Source organism: Argentina anserina, chromosome 3 (genome assembly GCF_933775445.1).
Source record: "Argentina anserina chromosome 3, drPotAnse1.1, whole genome shotgun sequence".
In the NCBI taxonomy this organism is placed as follows: domain Eukaryota; kingdom Viridiplantae; phylum Streptophyta; class Magnoliopsida; order Rosales; family Rosaceae; genus Argentina; species Argentina anserina.
Window position 1 is genome coordinate 16757551 of NC_065874.1, and position 22129 is coordinate 16779679.

The 22129-nt window shown below is 37.2% G+C and overlaps 1 long non-coding RNA gene across 1 annotated transcript; it reads right to left on the reverse strand.

The window, feature by feature from the left end:
• Positions 1-8043: 8043 nt before the first annotated feature.
• On the reverse strand, positions 8044-18341 carry LOC126789020 (uncharacterized). The gene is made up of 4 exons (XR_007671465.1): positions 18193-18341; positions 17365-17456; positions 9269-9334; positions 8044-8938 (listed from the first exon to the last, which is right to left on the reverse strand). It is a non-coding gene; the product is annotated as an uncharacterized LOC126789020 (long non-coding RNA).
• Between the last annotated feature and the right edge of the window lie 3788 nt (positions 18342-22129).

The following is a 22129-nucleotide window of genomic DNA, read 5'->3' on the forward strand; positions in this document are numbered from 1 at the left end:
TTTTCTACTAAGCAAGCTATATATGTTAGTAAACATTAGTTCACACCTTGGCCCTCGCGATCCCGACGGCCGTATACGGTCGATCAACACCGTTCATTATGTCCACTTTATATATTAAGGACCCTCAGAAAAAATTCGTAGGATCTGGATGTCGTTGGACCGTCCGATATATCGGACTATGGTAATATCATGTTAATATCCATATTTGACCACGAGGGTTCCGCGAGACGTGCCGCATGTTGTACGAAAAAAAAAGGCATTTCTAAATGTGACGACCGCATCCCTCTGCCCCCCTCCGGGCACGTTGCCCACCTTAGGTCAGTTTAAGGTGGTTTAGCGTTGACTGAAGAGTCTGACAGCCAAATCAGACTCAATTGGGACATAATTTTTACACGTGCCCACATAATATCAACAACAACATCGGCTGGACACGATCGTCGACCTTCGTCCCGTAATCGAAAGGTTTTTGAACATCCCCCAATTTTGTACTAAGCAAGCTATCTAGGTTAATAAACGTTAGTTCACACCTTGGCCCTCATGATCCCGATGACCGGATACGATCGATCGACACCATTTGATGCTTCCAGCGTATATATTAAGGAGGGGGTAGTCTAATTAGAAAATAATAGGTCTAGCAAGACGACAACAATACCGGGGTAATCTAAACCATATGTGGTTAATCACTTGCAAGATTTTGCATTCTATTGAAGTGTACACTGGTTAATAGATTTTGCATTCCCGGAGAACCATGGTATTCAAGAAGAAATGGAAACTTGTGAACTTGTTGCTTATATGGAATTGTGCTCAAGGGGCCATCTTCATTGGCTTGTGGGATGTCACATTCGCCTCTACCTTCACCATCATCCTCTATTGATGCATGTGTTTTTTTATGCAATAAAAGTTTAGGTTCAAAGATGTATCTACATGTGTTCTTTGAATACCTTCGCTACTGCTGAATACTTCATAAGGGGGAGGTGGGGATTCAGATTGAGATTGTTTTCCGGAAAGTAGCAGATTTTTTTTAAACAAATTAGTAACATAACATTGACACAATAGAGAACTCTCACATTTCGCACAAACCTTGATGTCAATTAATCCAGTAACACATTGTTCAAAAACTGCTCTAAAGGCCTACAGTTCAAGAACTACAATTGGTAGATTATGCGAGCCCATTGAATACCACCATCATGCTAATTACATCACCATATACTTCATATTACACAAACATTTCTAGAAAATGTTACGGTGAACCTGCATAAACAAAAAAGTACAATAAGATGGTGAAGATGCAAATTAATTAGCATTGCATTCTATAATTTATACAATAATAGGTAAGTGAGGCAATAAGAACTTATTTCCCGATCTCTCCACAACATATGATTGTATTGTGATGCAAATTTTTCACATGGTACACAAAGTAAATACAAAAGTGATCTTTCTATCTCCTGACGAAATTAACTGCGAGTTGAATTCTATGTTTCATAGAGGACATTTCTTAGTAATCAACCAAAAACCTTAATTAAGACCAAGTCATAGGCAACTATCAACCATATGTTCACTGTATTATTTTCTCATTCTCATGGTTAAAAGCTGACCTAAAACCATTCCATAAAAAAGTTTAGGGTGTAAACGTATCATTCTATTACCACTATTTGGTAAATGATACAGGTGAACCGATAACCCATCTTGCTTTGATTACAATTTTGATTATTAAAATACTTACTACCATAACTTTCTATTTTAAATGTCCAGCCCTAGGCTTCATCATTTAGCCCGCGGACCCGAAAAGCCCGTGGAGGCCCGCAAGCCCGACGGGCTTTTACCCGGCCCGGCCCACGAGAAAACCCGCCAAAACCCGCTTCCGTGGGTAGAGGGCCGGGCTTAAATTAGAGGTGTGAAACCCGGCCCGGCCCGTCAAAAGCCCGCAAGGCCCGTGAGGTCCGGCCCGCCAAAAACCCGCAAGGCCCGGCCTGTAAAAACCCACCAAATAATAAAATATTATACATACATATTTTATTAGGTTTAGAATAAAACTATTGCATTATGAAGCAACTATATTAAGGAAACTTCTTGGGATCGATCGACACCAGTAGATATGATCGGTATATATATTTAGTGACCCTGTAAAAATTTCATCCAATTCGGAACTCGTTTGACCGTCGGAATTTCCGGTAAACCGAAAACAACACTAATATGTCATAAGGGGAGACCCATTATCAAAATGCGAACACCAAAATTCGTTTGCATATCTGAAATCACCTAATTTTTGTCACCGATTTTGTGTGGTCGCACCAAGGAAACCAACTTGGCAAAGCCCCGGTCAATGAGGATTTTAATCTGTCAAAACGTCTTTTTCTTTGTTGACCGTAGGTACGGACGGTTAAACAATATCCAAAACGGAAGAAATTTTTACGGGTTCTCTAAATATATATACCGATCACATCTACTGGTGTCGATCGACCATATTTCGAACTAGAGTTATTGATCGCCGAAGCGTGTACTAATGTATCCTAACCTTTATATTACGTTTATATTAAAACTAACGCATTATGAAGCGACTATATGAAAGAAACTTGTCGGGATCGATCGACACCAGCCAATGTATATATATTTAGTGACCCTGTAAAAATTTCATCCAATTCGGACTTCGTTTGACCGTCGGAATTTTTGGTAAATCGAAAACACCACTATTATGCCATAAAGGAGGACCTATTACAAATATGTGAATGCTAAAAGCCGTTTGCATATATGAAATCACATAATTTTTGTTACCTATAATGCGCGGTCGAACTAAAGAAATCTATTTGGCAAAGCCCCGGTCAATGAGGTTTAAATATGTCAAAACGCCTATTTTTTAGTTGACCGTTGGTACAAACGGTCAAACCATGTCCAAAACTGATGAAATTTTTACGGGTTCCCTAAATATATATACCGATCACATCTACTGGTGTTGATCGACCATATTTTGAATTTGAGTTGTCGATCGCCGGAGTGTCCACTAATGTATTATAACCTTATATTAGGTTTATAATAAAACTATCACATTATAAAGCGACTATATGAAGGAAACTTGTCGGAATCGATCGACACCATCCGATGTGATCAATATATATATTTAATGATCATTTTAAAAGTTCATCTAATTCGGACCTCGTTTAACCGTCGGAATTTCCGGTAAACCAAAAACAACACTAATATGCCCTAAGGGGGGACCAATTACCAAGATGCGAATGTGGAAATTTGTTTACATATTTGAAATCACCTAATTTTTGTTACCTATCGTGCGCGGTCGAACTGAGAAATCTATTTGGCAAAGCCCCGGTCAATGAGGTTTAAATATGTCAAAACGCCTCTTTTTTAGTTGACCGTTGGTACGAACGGTCAACCATGTCCAAAACGGACAAAATTTTTACGGGTTCCCTAAATATATATACCGATCACATCTACTGGTGTCGATCGACCATATTTCGAACTAGAGTTATTGATCGCCGAAGCGTGTACTAATGTATCCTAACCTTTATATTACGTTTATATTAAAACTAACGCATTATGAAGCGACTATATGAAAGAAACTTGTCGGGATCGATCGACACCAGCCAATGTATATATATTTAGTGACCCTGTAAAAATTTCATCCAATTCGGACTTCGTTTGACCGTCGGAATTTTTGGTAAATCGAAAACACCACTATTATGCCATAAAGGAGGACCTATTACAAATATGCGAATGCTAAAAGCCGTTTGCATATATGAAATCACATAATTTTTGTTACCTATAATGCGCGGTCGAACTAAAGAAATCTATTTGGCAAAGCCCCGGTCAATGAGGTTTAAATATGTCAAAACGCCTATTTTTTAGTTGACCGTTGGTACAAACGGTCAAACCATGTCCAAAACGGATGAAATTTTTACGGGTTCCCTAAATATATATACCGATCACATCTACTGGTGTTGATCGACCATATTTTGAATTTGAGTTGTCGATCGCCGGAGTGTCCACTAATGTATTATAACCTTATATTAGGTTTATAATAAAACTATCACATTATAAAGCGACTATATGAAGGAAACTTGTCGGAATCGATCGACACCATCCGATGTGATCAATATATATATTTAATGATCATTTTAAAAGTTCATCTAATTCGGACCTCGTTTAACCGTCGGAATTTCCGGTAAACCAAAAACAACACTAATATGCCCTAAGGGGGGACCAATTACCAAGATGCGAATGTGGAAATTTGTTTACATATTTGAAATCACCTAATTTTTGTTACCTATCGTGCGCGGTCGAACTGAGAAATCTATTTGGTAAAGCCCCGGTCAATGAGGTTTAAATATGTCAAAACGCCTCTTTTTTAGTTGACCGTTGGTACGAACGGTCAACCATGTCCAAAACGGACAAAATTTTTACGGGTTCCCTAAATATATATACCGATCACATCTACGGGTGTCGATCGACCATATTTTGAATTTGAGTTGTCGATCGCCGAAGTGTCCACTAATGTATTATAACCTTATATTAGGTTTATAATAAAACTATCACATTATGAAGCGACTATATGAAGGAAACTTCTCGAAATCGATCGACACCATCCGATGTGATCAATATATATATTTAATGATCATTTTCAAATTTCATCAAATTCGGACCTCGTTTAACCGTCGGAATTTCCGGTAAACTAAAAACAACACTAATATGCCCTAAGAGGGGACCAATTACCAAGATGCGAATGTGGAAATTTGTTTACATATTTGAAATCACCTAATTTTTGTTACCTATCGTGCGCGGTCGAACTAAAGAAATCTATTTGGCAAAGCCCCGGTCAATGAGGTTTAAATATGTCAAAACGCCTATTTTTTAGTTGACCGTTGGTACGAACGGTAAAACCATGTCCAAAACGGACGAATTTTTTACGGGTTCCCTAAATATATATACTGATCACATCTACTGGTGTCGATCGACCATATTTTGAATTGGAGTTGTCGATCGCCAAAGTGTCCACTAATGTATTATGACCTTTATATTAGGTTTATAATAAAACTATCACATTATGAAGCGATTATATGAAGGAAACTTCTCGGAATCGATCGACACCATCCGATGTGATCAATATATATATTTAATGATCATTTTAAAAGTTCATCAAATTCGGACCTCGTTTAACCGTCGGAATTTCCGGTGGAAATATGTTTACATATTTGAAATCACCTAATTTTTTTCACCGATCGTGCGTTGTCGCAACGAGAAAATTATTTGGCAAAGCCCCGGTCAATGAGATTTTATTATGTGAAAACGCCTCTTTTTTTTGTTGAGCGAAAATTCCGACGGTTAAACGAGGTCCGAATTGGATGAAATTTTTACACGGTCCCTAAATATATATATCGATCACATCTATTGGTGTCGATCGACAATATTTCGAAACTAGAATTTATTTGTGACTTTTGTTTTAGAATGTTTTCTAATAATTCTTTTATTGTTTCAAACCCTTAAATTAGAGTATTATATTGTTTTTCTAATACAAGCCCGTAAGGCCCGGCCCGGCCCACAAAAGCCCGCAAGGCACGCCTTAGGTGGGCGGGCTTGGATCTTCGTATTTTTTAAAATACCCGGCCCGCCACTTATTTAAATTTATTAAGGCTCGGCTCGGCCCGGCCCGGGCCGGGTCCGTCACTCATGGCCGGGCCGGGCCGAACCCGGCCCGTTGACGAGCCATATCCAGCCCTTTAACAACCAATGACCAATCATGCTTAGGTAAATGATACTCTAACCGTCGTGCGCCTTAAAAAAAAAAGAGGTCACTATTCAAGTGTCCTGATATCTTAGCAGCTAAAGCAGCACCAAACAAAAAAATTGATTATTACCCGATATAATTGACCAGGGCTGTAGGGTGTAAGTAAAACAGCAGAGCCGAAGCAGCACCTACCCACACCAACCAAAGCACCTACAAAACAAAAGGAAAACAAAATCAAATTGAACGGTGACACACCCAGAACTGAGAAAATATCGTGAAAAGCAGATGATCATCCGAACTAATAGTCGCCAACAACATTGCAGATCATTACCTCAGCAAGAATTTGATGAATGAAATGCCCTTCTTCTGAGATTTGCTCCGGAGTTACCATGATCTCCACCTTCGTAGCGGGACAATTGAGGTCGGCATCTCGAGTAACTTGAATCTTGGCTCATCCAGACTGAGCATGAAGATAGTAAATAGTCTCTCCCAGCCCATCAATACTCATATGAACCCTGCCAATCCAAACCCATACAAAACCAGTCCGGCTTGGCATCTGTATCACACAAAAACATTGATCAATCAAAACTATCATATTGTATCGAATCGAATATCAACCAAAAGAGTCAAGAATCATAGAAAGACAAACCAGCCGAAGCATCTGTCACCCAGAATTCTACAGATCATGAACAAGAAAGCCTCATACTCTTGTCTTCCTAAACAACTAAATTCAAAGATCCACATGCCACCACCCTTAAACTAATCAAAACCATTAAAAAGGAAAAGAAAAAGAAACTACCCAATTTCCACAACTCCAATCCCTAATTTAAACTTCCTATCAAAAAAGAATCCCTAATTTAAACTACTCAAATACCTAAATTCAACCAGCCCAGTACTAATTCCTGCCCAAGATTTCAAACACAATGCATGAACCTCACACCCAAGTGAAAATCCACTTCAGAACCAAGACATCACAGCAAAGAATGACAGCGGCAAAGCTATGAAACACCAGAGAAAGAAAATTAATAAGAATGGAAAAAAAGGTAAGGATGCGGAACAAATTGCACAACCAATCCACCATCTTATTAACAACTTATCTCTTTCTGGTCAGATTCCCGACTAATTTCCAACTTCAAATTTGTCTGTCGGGCCGCTGCATTTCAATGGAGAGGCAAATCCCTAATCCGATCCCAGCAATCTCAACCCAGATCGGTCGTCTGCTTTGCCTCTAAATATATTCTCTCAAAACGCTCGATCTGATGAGGGCAAACAGACGACGAAAACAACGACTTGATCAAGGCGCTGCAAGGTTGCGTTCCGTGTCAGAAATGGGTGGAGCTAGAATTCCAATCACACCATTATCGATTTACCTCCGACAATATTGAGATATATTCCCCACTCTATAACAAATATCCCTCTCCTATCTACTCTATCTTCATCTTTATCAAATCTACTTTTTCCCTTTTTCTACCTTCAGTTTTCACCATAATGGACACTGATGACGTTCAATTTCGTCCAGACAATTTAATGATACATGACCAATTTTTTTTGCCACGAGGCGGAATGAACGGCCACGATGACCTGTGAATCTATACGGCTCGTGCACTGAATAATTTCGTCTGATGAAACCCTATTTTATCTATTGGTGAGAAATCTGAGACCCTTCGGGTGCATATTTATAGGTCTAGTTGCGTGTTTAACCCGGGTTAGGAATATTTTTGAGACGGAAGTAGCCTGGATGGGTTAATATTTAACCGCGGCTAGCTTTAACGTTGTTTTATTTTTGTTTTAAAATAAATTTTGCCTCCCGAGGAGAGTAGAGAGTTTTTATTTCTTTTTTCGTCTTTCTAATCTCTCTTCTTTTCTTTTCTTTTTTTTTGTTTTTTTTTTGAAAAATTTGTGTTTGTAATCTTTAGAATTTGAAATAAAGTCTTTGAAAAAATGGACAAGATTCGATATCACCAGATTCAAATTCGTTGTATACAATCTAGATATGTCAATATGTTCATTAATTAAGTCAAAATGAATTAAATTTCAAATTTGCAACCGAGAGTTTTGATAATGTGATTATAAATGATTCGAAAGTATGAGCATAGATAGGAGATTAATACAAGCAAAATTTTAATTTGGTGACGACACTAAATAATAGACCATTCTTTAAATTGATAAATCATTACGAATTAGCGGGCACACTTTACCATTACACATATTTTGTTAAATAGAACAGAATTCTAACAACTATGAATGTAATAGATACTAGTCTATAGGGGCCGCGTTTTGCGCTGGCCTTTGTAAAAGTGCTAGTGCTATTACTGAGTTTCAATAAGTGCAGTTCCAATTTGTCCACTGCAGGTTCACAGACCTAGAGGCTTTGCATACATCTGATCTTTTACACTGAATTTAGCTACAAAGGAACCATTGATATAAAATAATCAAGAAACCTTTTGATTTCAATAATGTATTGGATTCAAAGAGGTCACTTCATCTTGCACAATTCAGAGGCTTTCCAGGAACCACAAAGATATATGAATCCCAATAAGAATGGAACCAGTAATAACACTAAATAACAAACGAACAAAATTATAGTAACTAACAAACATCATCAAGTTATACAATCACTGTATGGATACAACATATATAGTTGTTTTCACACTAAGAGTGTGCTAAACATTTTAATTTATGTTGCATTGATAAGCCACTTGACATCAGATGATCTTATTGTCATATTTCAAAAGTGCAATTGTAATTGTTATGCAACTCCATATATACAAAAGCACCATCTAATACATAGGAACATATATCTGACTTTACTCCACCTTTTCTTTTCCAATGTAAGATAATACATTTATTCACACAACATGCACAGTGACTGATTAAATGTAAAAGTAATTTTTATCTCTTTTTTCTAAAGAGGGAAAACTCCTTCTAAAGGGTTTAGCTCTACAGTCTCACCTCAAATTTCTAAAGGGTTTTAGGAAAAAACAGTAGAAGGAGCTCACCTCAAATTTCTAAAAGGAACATTTGTTTTAGGTGGGGTAATTGTTTCAACTCACCTCAAGTGTTATGGGTAAATGAGTTCAAAACCAGTAACCTTCTTAACTCCTACTCCAAAACCTCACCTCATGTCTGTAGTGTCTCAAATCTCAAGGTCTGAGGCATTCTTGATGCCCACACAGAAAAAGATAACTCATCCATCATATAGAGCTGCTCATATAAACCATTGATCAGTTTTGTCTCTAACCGATACTCACATATATCTATCCTATTTATTATCATAAAATTTAACTTGATCAAAGATTTATGAATTATAACTCTAATCCCCATCATATATATATATATATATAAACATTTTTTAACTCAACTTTATTTTACAGTCACCACCACATGATAATGATCTTAAATTGAATCCCCTTCATAAAATCTTAAGCCATGCACCTCAGCAAGGGCCAAACAATATTGTCTAACATTGAATAATAACTTGATTAAAAAATTAACAATGGGACACAACATGTAGCTAAAAATAGAACAACTCACCAAGCAACCAGCCACCACTACTCCAAGCAGTCTTAATTCGACAGATTAACAATACACTTAGGTCCACTGCAAAAAAAAAAAAAACAGGGATTAAGTAAGGGAAGCACAAAACAACTAAAGATCATTGGCCACTTTAACTCTAACCGAGTTCCACCGGATAAAATAGTAGCAAGATACATAAACAATGTAAAGATTACCGAACATAAATAAGCCAATTAAAAGAAGATTTACAATCAAATCACATTACCATACCATAAGTTGTTTTACCAATACTGTCCTTCATAGTAAACATAATTACAGAAATGATTACCATACCTTTTAAGAAAACACTTCAAACAAAGCTAGGAAAATACGTGCATCGCACGGGTACGAGGCTAATACTAGAATAAACACACACCCGATGGGTGTGGTGGAAATCGTGGAATGTTTATAAATTTTTAAAAGAAAAAATTTCACCATCGGTACCCCAACTTTGAATTGTACAACTAGGGCTAATCGTCCACCACACCCAGAACGACTAGTTTGCTAAGGCCTCTCATACAACGGCTATTAACGAAGGGTCTGAGCCCAATTTCCGTTACGGCTCCGTTTCGGGACACATGACAAAAAAAATTCAACATTGGTACCCAAACTCTTGTGCTAAGGTCAATGTAGTACATCAACTCTGAGTTGTACCAATGTAGTACTTAAACTCGTTTTTCACTATCAACGAGGGGTCTGAGGCCAATTTTTGTCACGGCTCCGTCTTATGGGTAAAAATAAAAATGGTATTTACCTAAATAACCCTATGTGCGTTCTAAGGCCCCAAATAAAAATCTCTTATTGTAAATATCTAGAATTCAGAAACAACTTACAAATTGGGCAAAACACCAACCCATCTCATTACACTCCAGACACCTCACCACCACGATGCGGCATCCTCCTCCTCCACCTCCTCTCATCCCTACCGACTCCTCATTTACCATCAACACCATCTTCGAGCTCCTCCATCTCTTCTCGGAACCCCCAATCCATCGACACGTCATGCTCGTAGACCTTCACTCTGAGATTCTCAACCGCTGACTGCACCACATTACACCACTACCAGAAATAAGCACTTAGCTGACAACACCAAAAAAATTTTGTCGCCTAAGTCGAACAAAGACAACGAAATAAATTTTTATCACTTAAGTAATTGTTTTGTCGTCTTAGTGCCAATTTAGACGACAAACACATTTTTTAGTCATCATAGTGAGTACTTAGATGACAAATCATAAATTTGTCACCTAAGTTAGAGCTTGGATGACGAAATAACATTTCGTTGTTTAAGTGTTCACTAAAGTCACGAAAATTGTAGTTTAGATGACGAAACAAAATTTAAATATATATTGAAAAGAAAACAAAAGTGACACAAAATGTAATAGGGAACATATTATTGCATTCCATTGATGTTCAAAGACAATTAAGATAAAGTATGATAAATTTATATGGTAAATTTTGAAATTTAAGATTAATCTCAGATCCATATCCCCTATAAAAAAAGACTATTTCTATTACTTCTTAAATTTAAGGCTATTAATAGAAAATCCTAAATATGCATCAATTGATAAGGAAATTTACGTTATAAATGTATTTGATAGATACCTATAGAGTATTATTAGGGAACATTTTATTGCATTCCCATTAACACTGATTTAGATATTTTTATATATTAAGAAGGTCAATTTTATATCTTTCCATTAGTATTCGATTTAGCATATTTAAACACATATATAAGTTAGAAAATTTTGCAAATAGTCATAGTAATTGGATATATATATATATATATACATAGTATATTCATTAAATGTGAAGTCCCTGCCGTTATTTTATTCCATTGATGTTCAAAGAAAATTAAGATAAATTATGATAAATTTATACGGTAAACTTTTAAATTTAAGATTAATCTCATATCCATATCCCCTATAAAAAAGACTATTTCTATTAATTCTTAAATTTAAGGCTATTAAAAGAAAATCCTACATATGCATCAATTAATAAGGAAATTTACATTGTAAATGTATTTGATTGACGTATAGCGTTATTATTTCGGAACATTTTATTGCTTTCCCACTAACACTGATTTAGACATTTGGATATATTAAGAATGTCAATTTTATTTCTTTCCGTTAGTATTCAATTTAGTATATTTAAACACATATATAAGGTAGGAAATTTTGAAAATAGTCGTAGTAATTGGATATATATATACATACATATATACTATATTCATTATACGTGAAGTCCCTGCTTTCCCCAATCGATCAGAATATATGAAAACAAAATGAAACTGAAATCTTAGTGTAGAAATCAAATAAAGGTCTTTTAATCGAAAAATAAAATAAAACAAAGGTGCAGATTGCTCTCCAATTAAAAGACATGGTGTGGATCAATAATGTAAGCCGTTGGATGATCCCAAATCTAACGTTCCATACTCACCCATACAACCAAATTCCATCTCCTTCCTCCTCCATTATAATTGACATAAACTAGATCTATCTCATTAATCTCCTCTCTTCTTTACTCCTCCATTATAATCACAGAAACACACAGATCTCCTCTTCTTCCTCCTTCTTTCCCAATCTTTTCTCCATTTAGATCCCAAAACCCACTATTCCGAATCAAGAGCTTCCGGCACCGCCACAATCAACACATATTTGTCACCATTCATCGCCCCACTCATCGTATTCATCGACTAATCCTAATACCCAGGTAAGGAATCAAGGAGTTTCAAAAACTTGGGGTTTTGGATGGGCTTTTGGTGGCTCTAAAATTAATTGGTGTATTTGGGATCTAGGTTATCGTCGAGCTTGGATAGTTAGTGGTGGTGTTGGTAATCTAGTGTGAGCTCCGCTGTGTAAATGGTGGTCGTTTTAGGATTTTGAAGAAGAAGGGGAGGGAGGCAGTAGGCCGTTTTGCCATTGCTTGGTTGTGGTGGTGGCGCGGTGGTGGTAGTAATGGTTTCAATGGTGGGAAGTCGATGTGGTGGTGAGTTGTGACAGTTTAGGTGGCGGTTGATTAAGGCAATTAAGACTAATGAAACTTAATTAATGTACCAAATAATTTGATTAACCACATATTAATATTTACTAATTAATATTTAAAAAACAGTATAAAGCAATAATAGAAAAAAAACAAAATCATTCATATAACAATTAAATTCAGATATTAATAAAATTCATTAACTAAGGCGACGAATTATATTCGTCGTTTAACTATTTACATTTGTCGTTTTATTTATCAGGCGACAAGAGTAATTTTGTCGTCTTACGTTGTACTTAGGTGACGAAAGACAAAATGTTGTCATCTAAGTACTTGAGTGACAGCGCTAAGTTGACGGAACTTAGATGACAACATTTTTGTCGCCTAATGACTTAAGACGACAATAATAGAGTTTTAGGTGACAAAATGTTATCGTCGTCTAAGTCATTATTTCTGGTAGTGCACACCTCAAATGTCATAGCTGGAGGGAGAGAAAGTCATGGGTGAAGGAGGTGAGGGAGACGATGTGGTGGCTCAAGGCGGAGTTGTCGAGATAGGAGAAGTTGTCGTCGTGGTTGAAGAGATTAGAAGAAACACAACCCATAGTGTTGCTTTGCCTTGAAATCTGAGCTCAGAAATAAAAGTGTGGAACGAGTGAAAGTGAAGGAGAAGGAGAATGAAAGGGAAGAGACAAAAGGTTATGTTACGTGACCCAAAAGACGGAGCTATGATAGAAATTGGCTTCAGAGCCCTCGTTGATAAAGAAAAACGAGTTTGGGTATTACATTGGTACAACTCAGAGTTGGGGTATTATATTGACCTTGCCACAAGAATTTGGGTATTGATGTTGAAATTTTTTTTGTGGTGACATGTCCTGCACGTGACCGAAGAAACGGAGCCGTAGAAAAATATAATAATTCATAATTGAGTTACTACATTTATAGCGAATTATAAGTTTTGGTACTACATTGAAATTGCCACAAAAGTTGAGGTACCGATAGTGAAATTTGTTCTTCTCTTAATTGTGCAATTTTACATAATTTTAAAATATAATAAAGGTAAAAATTAAATATTATTATGGGATGAAGAAAGTAAAATATATGATAGTAACCCAAAAAGAAACATCAGCCCAAAGCCCACATCTGCTTTTAGACCCGACCCAGCCACCTGATCCTCAACTATATATATAACCCCAAAGCGAGTCTTTTTTGGATCGAAATAACAAGGAAAAAATTATGAATAGTACATGAACTTTGATTTACTACTAACATATATACACCACATTAAAAAAAAATTAGGTACATCATATATTAGTCCCGACCCCAAATAAGTACAAGACATTACTCACCCCGTTAAAGGGTGTGCCATTATGAATTTAAAGAATTATATAATCGGTTTTTTACAGAAAACCCTTGCCCTCAAACCTAATTGGTACCCTATATAACGATAAAGACTCTTATAACAATTCATTTCTCTCAGCCTTATCCTAACAACAACCACAACTTTGTAAAAAGTAGATCTCATATTTGTAAGATCTACTAGAACAGATAAGGCAGAGAAAATACGAAACTTACCATTGTTCCTTTACCCCTCTTAACCCGAAACTGTAGGAGCATATGGCAACCTACTGGAGATATTTTAGGTTGGATGGAGATCCTGCTGGATTTGGAGGTATCATATAAAATATTCCTTCCCATTTATATATCTCATTATTGTTGGTTGTTTTCATGCAAATCATGTCTTGACTGTGGTCCAACATATTTGTTTGTTTATCTTAGTCTTTTTAGGATTTGTAGTTACTGTTTATTTATGTATTTTCCTTTTGTCGTCATCTCAAATTTGATAAAAGAAAAACTCTATTGTCGGTGATATTAAATAGAAAATTTGTTGAGAATTAAATATACATGTGATTAAGATTTTTATTTCGTGGCTGTGAACTGGTATTGAAGTTAATGAATTTGTTCACCAACCTAAATCGGTGAAAAGACCTGGCACAATTAATAGAAGTCTTAATGACAACCGAAAAATGAATTGAAGTTTTTATCATGTTTGATGTGATTTTTTTTTGACTTGCTCTTTGGTGTATTTATAGTAGCTAACATACAACCTCTTTTGTTTGACATATCCAAATCTGTTTACCGTGAGGATTCATCACGGAGGGAGATTTTACAGTGATGGGGAGTTAATAGACAGTACAGAGGTGGTCAAGGAGTTGTGTATGTGGATGAGATCGATCTTTTGATAGACTTTATGTTACATGGTTTAACCAATGGGCTCATGATTTGGGATACACTCATGCACTTGTCACGTATTGGTATCTAATTCCTGGGAGTGAAGAGGGAAGTGGGTACCTACCAGTAGTTACAGATCTTGATGTTATGGATATGGTGGTTTGCTCCCCGTACAACAAGGACACTTGATGTGTACATTGTTTGTGTAAGTGGAAGGAAAGAGTTTCAAGAGTGGGAGTTGTATGTATATGATGATGAAGTGGACCACCAACTTTACTCTGGGCATATCATTGATGACTTGCCATTATCACCACTAGAGAACAACCAAAAGAAGCAGATGGGGTACACCATCCTATCGAGAGGGCTGTTGTGCCAAGTGGACCAGTTCTTGCAAGCTTTGGGCCTAGAGTTACTCACAGCAATGGAACAAGGGTGGATGCAAGTAATGGGCCCAGAAGCATGTCAAATAATCATATGAGAAGGCAGGCAAGATTTTGGAGACCAACAGTTGGGATTTCAATTAGAGAGCCTATTGCTACTCAGGGTTCTCAAGTTCATTCACGACAAACCTTCAACTCTGTAAAAGATAAAGGCAAGTAAAAGGTGGATGAGGCACCAAAGAAGAAGGCTGGAAAACCTAAGAAGAGTATTCCAAGGAGGTATCAAACAAAAGGGAATGGAGAGAGCTCACATCCTGTCACCAATGATTGTTGGAGCTCTGAGACTTCAAATTCTAATGATCCTGATTTCGATGGCTTTGTTGATAGTAACTATGAGTTATTTGATCAAGATGATGAAATTGAGTTTGAAAGACATGTGGATGTTGATCCTAGTTTGGTAGTTGAGTTTGATCAAATGGTTATGGAGGCAACATAAGAGATGGAGCATCTGATGGATCAGATGGTTTTGCAAGTTATCATGGTTCTGATAGCAATGGTGAAGATCTGGGGTCATTTAGAGTTGGAGGCAAAAAGAGATTTTATGAATTGGAAGATTTTAACTCGAAGACTGACATGAGTAATCCGAAATTGGTGTTTCCAAACTCTGTGGGTTTTTTAAAACGTTGTTCGAAAACATGATGTATTGACAAGAAAAGAGCTGAGGTTTGAAAGAAACACAAAGCACGAGGTTCTCGTTAGATGCAGGACGTCAACAAAATGTCCCTTTTGGCTTTACACAAGTTCACTTGATGAAGAGACTGCTTCATTAATGATCAAGGTTTACAAACCAGAGCATAATGTTCATCGATCAAGGGAAGGGTTTATCACTACCATGCTCCATTTATTGCTGAAAAGTACATGGATCAATTTATGGCAGATGGAAATTGGTCAAGGGAAGGAATTCAAAATGCTGTTAATAGAAGGATGGATATTGGATACCAAATGGCTTACAAGGCTAGGAAAATGGCAAAGCTAAAAGCTCAAGGGACTTATAAAGATCAATACAACTTGTTAGAGAGTTATGCAAGGGAGCTGAAGAAGATGAATCCATGAACTTATATTTGGACTTAGACTAAGTTAGATGGCGATGTTGTTGTGTTTAAACATTTTACATTTGCTTCGATGCTTTAAAGAAGGGTTGGAAGGCAGGATGCCGACCCATAATAGGTCTGGATGGATGTCATCTGAAGGGGGTACACAAGGGGCAGTTGTTGTCTGCTATTGGTATTGATGGAAATAATGGTATGTACACTATTTTTTGGGCAATTGTTGAAACAAAAAATAGGGATTCCTGGACTTGGTTTCTTACAAATCTGAGAGAGGACTTAGACATTTGGGCATCTGTGCATTATGCCTTCATTTCTGACAAGCAAAAAGGTTTAGACCAGGCAATCAAGGACATGTTCCCTTACGCTGAGCATAGGCATTGTGTAAGGCACTTGCACAATAATTTCAAGGGTGATGGCCACACCGGATTGGCATTGAAGTAGCTTTTATGGGCAGTGGCAAGGGCTAATACTATAGCTCCGTACAACAAGGCAATGGAGAATTTGCAAAGGCTTCTTACAATGCATAGAAGTGGTGTGTTGACAGGCCAACTTCCCATTGGTCTAGGTCACACTTTAATGACAAGTTCAAGTGTGACATTCTCCTTAATAACCACTGAGTCATGGGACAAGAGTGCGTTAAACGCAAGAAAAAAAACCCATTTTGCCATGTTTTGAGGACCTTAGGATTGCAACAATGGTGAGGATAAACCAAAGGAAGAACTCTACTGCCAATTGGAAATGCAAAGTAGGGCCTAGAATTGAGAAGTTGTTGAAGAAAAATGCTAGTTGGAGCCATGATTACAGAGCACTTGAGTCAGATTCCATGACTTTTGAGTTACAAAGAAGGGGTGCAGCTTGTGAAAGTGGAGTTGCAAGTCAACAGTCTGTGCGTCTAGACGCTATGTCATGCATGCTGAAGAGGGGATTTATGTGGACTACCTTGTGGGATAAGTTATCTTTTAGGAAAATCAATGCAAACATGTATGATGGCCATCAATAATATCCAGTCAGTGGTGACCAATCCTAACGACTTGTAGCAGAACTATTAAGTCAAGGTCAATTTCCTTTGTTGCAATAACAAAAGAGTGAGAGTGTCCATTTAATGGAATGCCCTTAATAATACTGTAAGGTATGGATCCATGAATAAACAGGGAATTGCCCCTCTGAAGATTTACGGTTATCGACACCGAGGGGTTACCGGAATACCGGGCCCCATTCACTCTCAGGTCTACTCACTCATGAAGTATCTGTCTATCATCGGGTTTTAGCATTTCTAAAGTAATATTGCATTTCATTTAACATTTTAATCAATCAACTGAGGCATCGACAATGAATTTAAGGGCACGAAATACACAAAGGGGGTTAGCTCACTCTACCTGGATTGAAGTGAAGAATCCATGTTGTTCATCCAATTCCAAAGTATGCTGCTATTGTTGCTCCAGCTTTGTACGATCTCATTGCATCAACTCTGAATCCATTTTATCAAAGAGTCAATACGAATTTCTGAGTATCGACTCGATTCAATATTCCTAGTTTGACCAGGAAAGTCAAAGGTTGACTTTATATTCACTAAGTATTCCTGGGTTGACCAGGAATTGACCATGTTGACCAATTATCAACTAAATCTCAGAAAACCCAAAAATAGTCTAACTTCAAATGTCGAGCGATAAAAAACATACTTTAATAATATTAAAGCTACTCAGAATTGTATCGACGACTTTATATTTACCAACACATTTCTAATTAAATGTAATTCTCGATTCCCGAACCGGGCGAGAATCGAAAATGACTTAAGTCGTAACTAAATGTTACATGAATCGTTGTCATTTTAGAATAAATCAGGTTTTCACTAAGTTACCATAGGTAAAAGTAAAACCGTAAAATCACTTGATAAATAGTAAAAAAGAAACTTAGGATAAAACTTTCAATAGTAAAAGTCAAACAGTCAAACAGTAACTTCTTGTAAAGGGCAAATTAGTAATTTCACCTCATGGTAAAACAGTAAAAAGGTAACTGTAAAAGGGTAAAAACCAGTGGATTTACCCCTTCCTCTTCCGATCGGTCTCCGATCAAAATCATGTCTCTAAACTACTCCTAATTCCAACCAAATCGACATACAAGAACACAAGAAGCATCTCAACAACAACAACAACAACAACAACGCAAAACAATAAAGATCAAAGGTTGAAGAGGTCAATCTCTACCTCTGCGACTTAAACGTAGAAACCAGGCAAGTTACTTCTCTTCATCTTATTAATCTCTGCCTCCAATTCCCTTGTTAGCCCCTGAAGCTCGTAATTGCTTTAACAAAACTCCCAAACGTCTCCATAGCTTGTTGCACTGTCTGACCCCATGGTGAGGCTCGGCAGAGAGAAGAAGAAAAAAAAGAAGAAGATCAGGGCTAGAACACAAGAAATCAAAGGCTGGGTAATCTCATAATCAAATAGTGAGAAGGAAATTACCAAAAGAAGGTTAGAGAGCTCGCCGGAGCCAATGAGTCTTGCCGGAGACAAGGATTGCGGCAGTGGCACGGCGATGACAAAAACCCAGAAAAATAAGAATTTGAGTTTAGCTTCAAATCGATGAAAATCAAACGTAGAGATGGATTGGGAAATAAGATTAGAGGCTAGACTTACCAACTGGAATCAAGGAGGTTCATCGGAGATCAAGGTTTCGTCAACTATCCACCGGCTGTATTTCTCTGCCTTGATTTCGATCTGTTGAGAAACGAAGACGTTTATGTGATCGACGAGCATGGTTTTGTAGAGATTGATGAGGAGAATCTGATGGTGAAGATGCATGTGTGATTCATGGTCGGACATCCACAATAAAAGGCCAAGAAAGAGGTGATAGTGTGTTCGGTGGAGGAGGAGAACATGGAGGTTCTCTTTGTATCGAGCTCGAGAGAGAACAAAAGGTGAAAGAGTGGGGTGTTTTGCTCGGTCTTGGGCCCCTGTTTAAGGCTTTAGAGAGAATGAGAGTAAGGCCCTAAACTTAGAAACCCAAACCGAAAATATTTTTAAAACAAGTAAAACCTTTAGAAATTCGTAAAATTAAAATTGAGCATCGGAAAATATTTCGAAGACATTTCTGAGCTCATGGCGACGTGTAGTTTAATGTCGATATATTAAACTACGTTTTAGATATTTAAGATAAACATCGATTGATTAGTCATAATGTGTCGGTAATCGAGATTAGAAATCTCGGGTATTACACAGTGAATTAATTGATATTAGAGTTATGTTATTTAACTTGTTTTCAATTAATTTTTGTATCAACCACATTTTTATGATAGGTGAAGAACCCCCAGTAGCTCGAAGTGCTAGGCTTCCTAAGAGCTATTATACTCAGATCACATGTGGTTTATGTCACAACAAAGGGCATAACAAGAGAACTTGTCTTAGAAGAAACCAAGTATAGTAGCTAAGTCTAAAAAAATGTATTTTAAGGAAGTTTTTTGAGACTATTGGTGTACTAATTTTTTGTATGTAATAAAATTGTTTGTATAATGGAATGCAGGTCGTGAATGAAGAGGGTGACCATGCCCAAGCTCAACCTCAAGCTATTGTGCCTCAAGCTGTTGTGAATCAAGAGGTTGCACCTCCAACTGATGCTTTTGCACTAGACCCTCAAGCTGTGCATGAAACAATTGAGAACATTGCCAACTCTCAAGCATCATCTATTCACCCTAACATGGTTCATGAAATACCAACTAAAATGTGAATTTGAGGTTTAATGTTGCTGAAGGGATTGAAACTCTTCTTGAAAAAAATACCAATCTAGTGCATAATGCTTTAGAGGTAACTTTTACTAGTTCAACTGCATATGTGATTAATAATTAAGATGAGTTGTTTGCATCATGAATTTTATACATGCCACCACTAACACACGATCTATTCAATTAATTGCTAGTGATTCACTTCTACAATTATGTGATTAATAATTAAGATGAGTTGTTTGCATCATGCATTTTATACATGCCACCACTAACACACTATCTATTTAATTGATTGCTATGTTGAACCAATACATGAGACAACATCTGGAAGTGAAAAAGGTTCAAGGAAGAGATCAAAGAAGCCTACTGGAAATGACCTTAGGAAATTACCCAGACTTGCCGTAACATCTGGAACTTCATCTGCATCTGTTCAGGGTCCCAAATGTTAGAAAGAGAACAATGCTAATGAACTCAAATGAAACAATCTTGATTTGAATGACTTAATTAATCTTATTCAACAATCTTGGCTTTATATAGCCTTACAACTAAAACCGAACTCCTACTTATCTGCTTTTGAATAGCAGCATAACTAACCAACTTGAATGAATCTACTCTATTAAATAGACTCCTAAAGTCTAGTGATTATTGACTAATGACCAAGTAAACAAGGACTCAGTAAATCATAAGCCCTAAAAACAAGAAACCAACTCCTTCATTCCCTCCCTTAAACTAACCTGAGTTAACAGTTAGTTTACTTGATGCTGCACAAATACCGAGTTCAGCTCGAAGCTTCTGAAAACGAACCATCTTTAAAGGCTTTGTAAAAATATCAGAAACTTGTTCTTCCGTTCCACAATGTTCCAGCGCGATCACTCCATCTTTAACCAAGTCTCTCACAAAATGGAAACGCACTTCAATGTGCTTGCATCTTCCATGAAACACAGGATTTCTTGACAACTTGAATGCTGAAGCATTGTCACACAAGAGTGTTGTGCCTCCATCCAGCTTGTATCCCAGCTCCTCTAGAACTCTTCTCATCCAAATAGCCTGACATGCACATGATGCAGCTGCAATGTATTCAGCCTCTGTTGTTGATAAAGTAACAATGGCTTGTTTTTTAGATGACCAAGCTACTGCTCCATGCTTAGCAGAAACAAATAACCAGAAGTGTTCTTTCTTCTATCAACATCGCCAGCATAATCACTGTCAGTATAAACTCCTAATCATGTAGCTCCAACACTTGCATCTTCCCCAAGAACCTTTTGTCCTCCAGTTTCACCTTGAATGTACCATATACCGTAATCCAGTGTTCCTTTCAAATACCTCAAAACTCTCTCGGCTGCCTTGAGGTGCATTTGTGTAGGTCTGGACATATAACGACTTAACAAGCTAACCACAAACTGCAAATCTGGTCTATTAGAAGTAAGATACATCAAGCTTCCGACCAATTGCTTGTAGAGTGTCTCATCCATCCTCTTGCCTTCATCACTGCTCAATTTACTGCCCGGAACCATCAGATTATGAACTGGATTACAATCTTCCATCCCAAAGCGTCGTAAAACTTCCACTGCATACTTGTACTGACAAATATGAATTCCATCTTGCTTATGCATTACTTCTATACCAAGAAAGAATCTCATCTTTCCTAGATCAGTCATATCAAACTCCTTTTGCATTGAGCTCTTAAACTCTTCCATCATTAAAGAATCATTACCAATATATATAAGATCATCAACATAAAAACTGATAATGAGAACTTTACCTCCATTGCCTCTCTTGACAAACAAAGTTTGCTCATTTTGACTTCTCTGAAAACCTTCCTCGACAAAGTAAGACTCAATATGAAGCTCTAGGTGCTTGTTTTAGCCCATATAATGCCTTGTGAAGCTTGTACACCTTGTGTTCACTTCCTTTGATCACATAACCCTTAGGTTGTTCAACATAGACATCATTAAGTTTACCTCTCTTAGCTTCTGGTATGTGAACATGACCTATGCAGCCCCAAACTCGAAAGTGTTCCACAGAAGGCTTGACTCCATTCCATGCCTCTCCTGGTGTTACATCCTTGACAGCTAAGGTAGGGCATCTGTCCAGAACATAAAACGTCCAATTCACAGCCTCGGGCCAGAAACTTTTAGGAACCTTCTTTGCTGACAACATGGATCTCACCATATTCATGACTATCCGATTCTTGCGCTCAGCGACACCGTTTTTTTGTGGTGTGTAAGCAGTTGTAAGTTGTCTCTGGATTCCATGCTCTTTGCAAAAATCTTTGAAAGCATTAGAGTTGAATTCTCCTCCTCTATCTATTCTCAAGCATTTAATCAGCTTCCCTGTTTCTTTCTCAACAAGACTCTTGAACAACTTGAAACAACTTAGGGCTTCTGACTTCTCAATAAGTAGATACACCCATACTTTAAGAC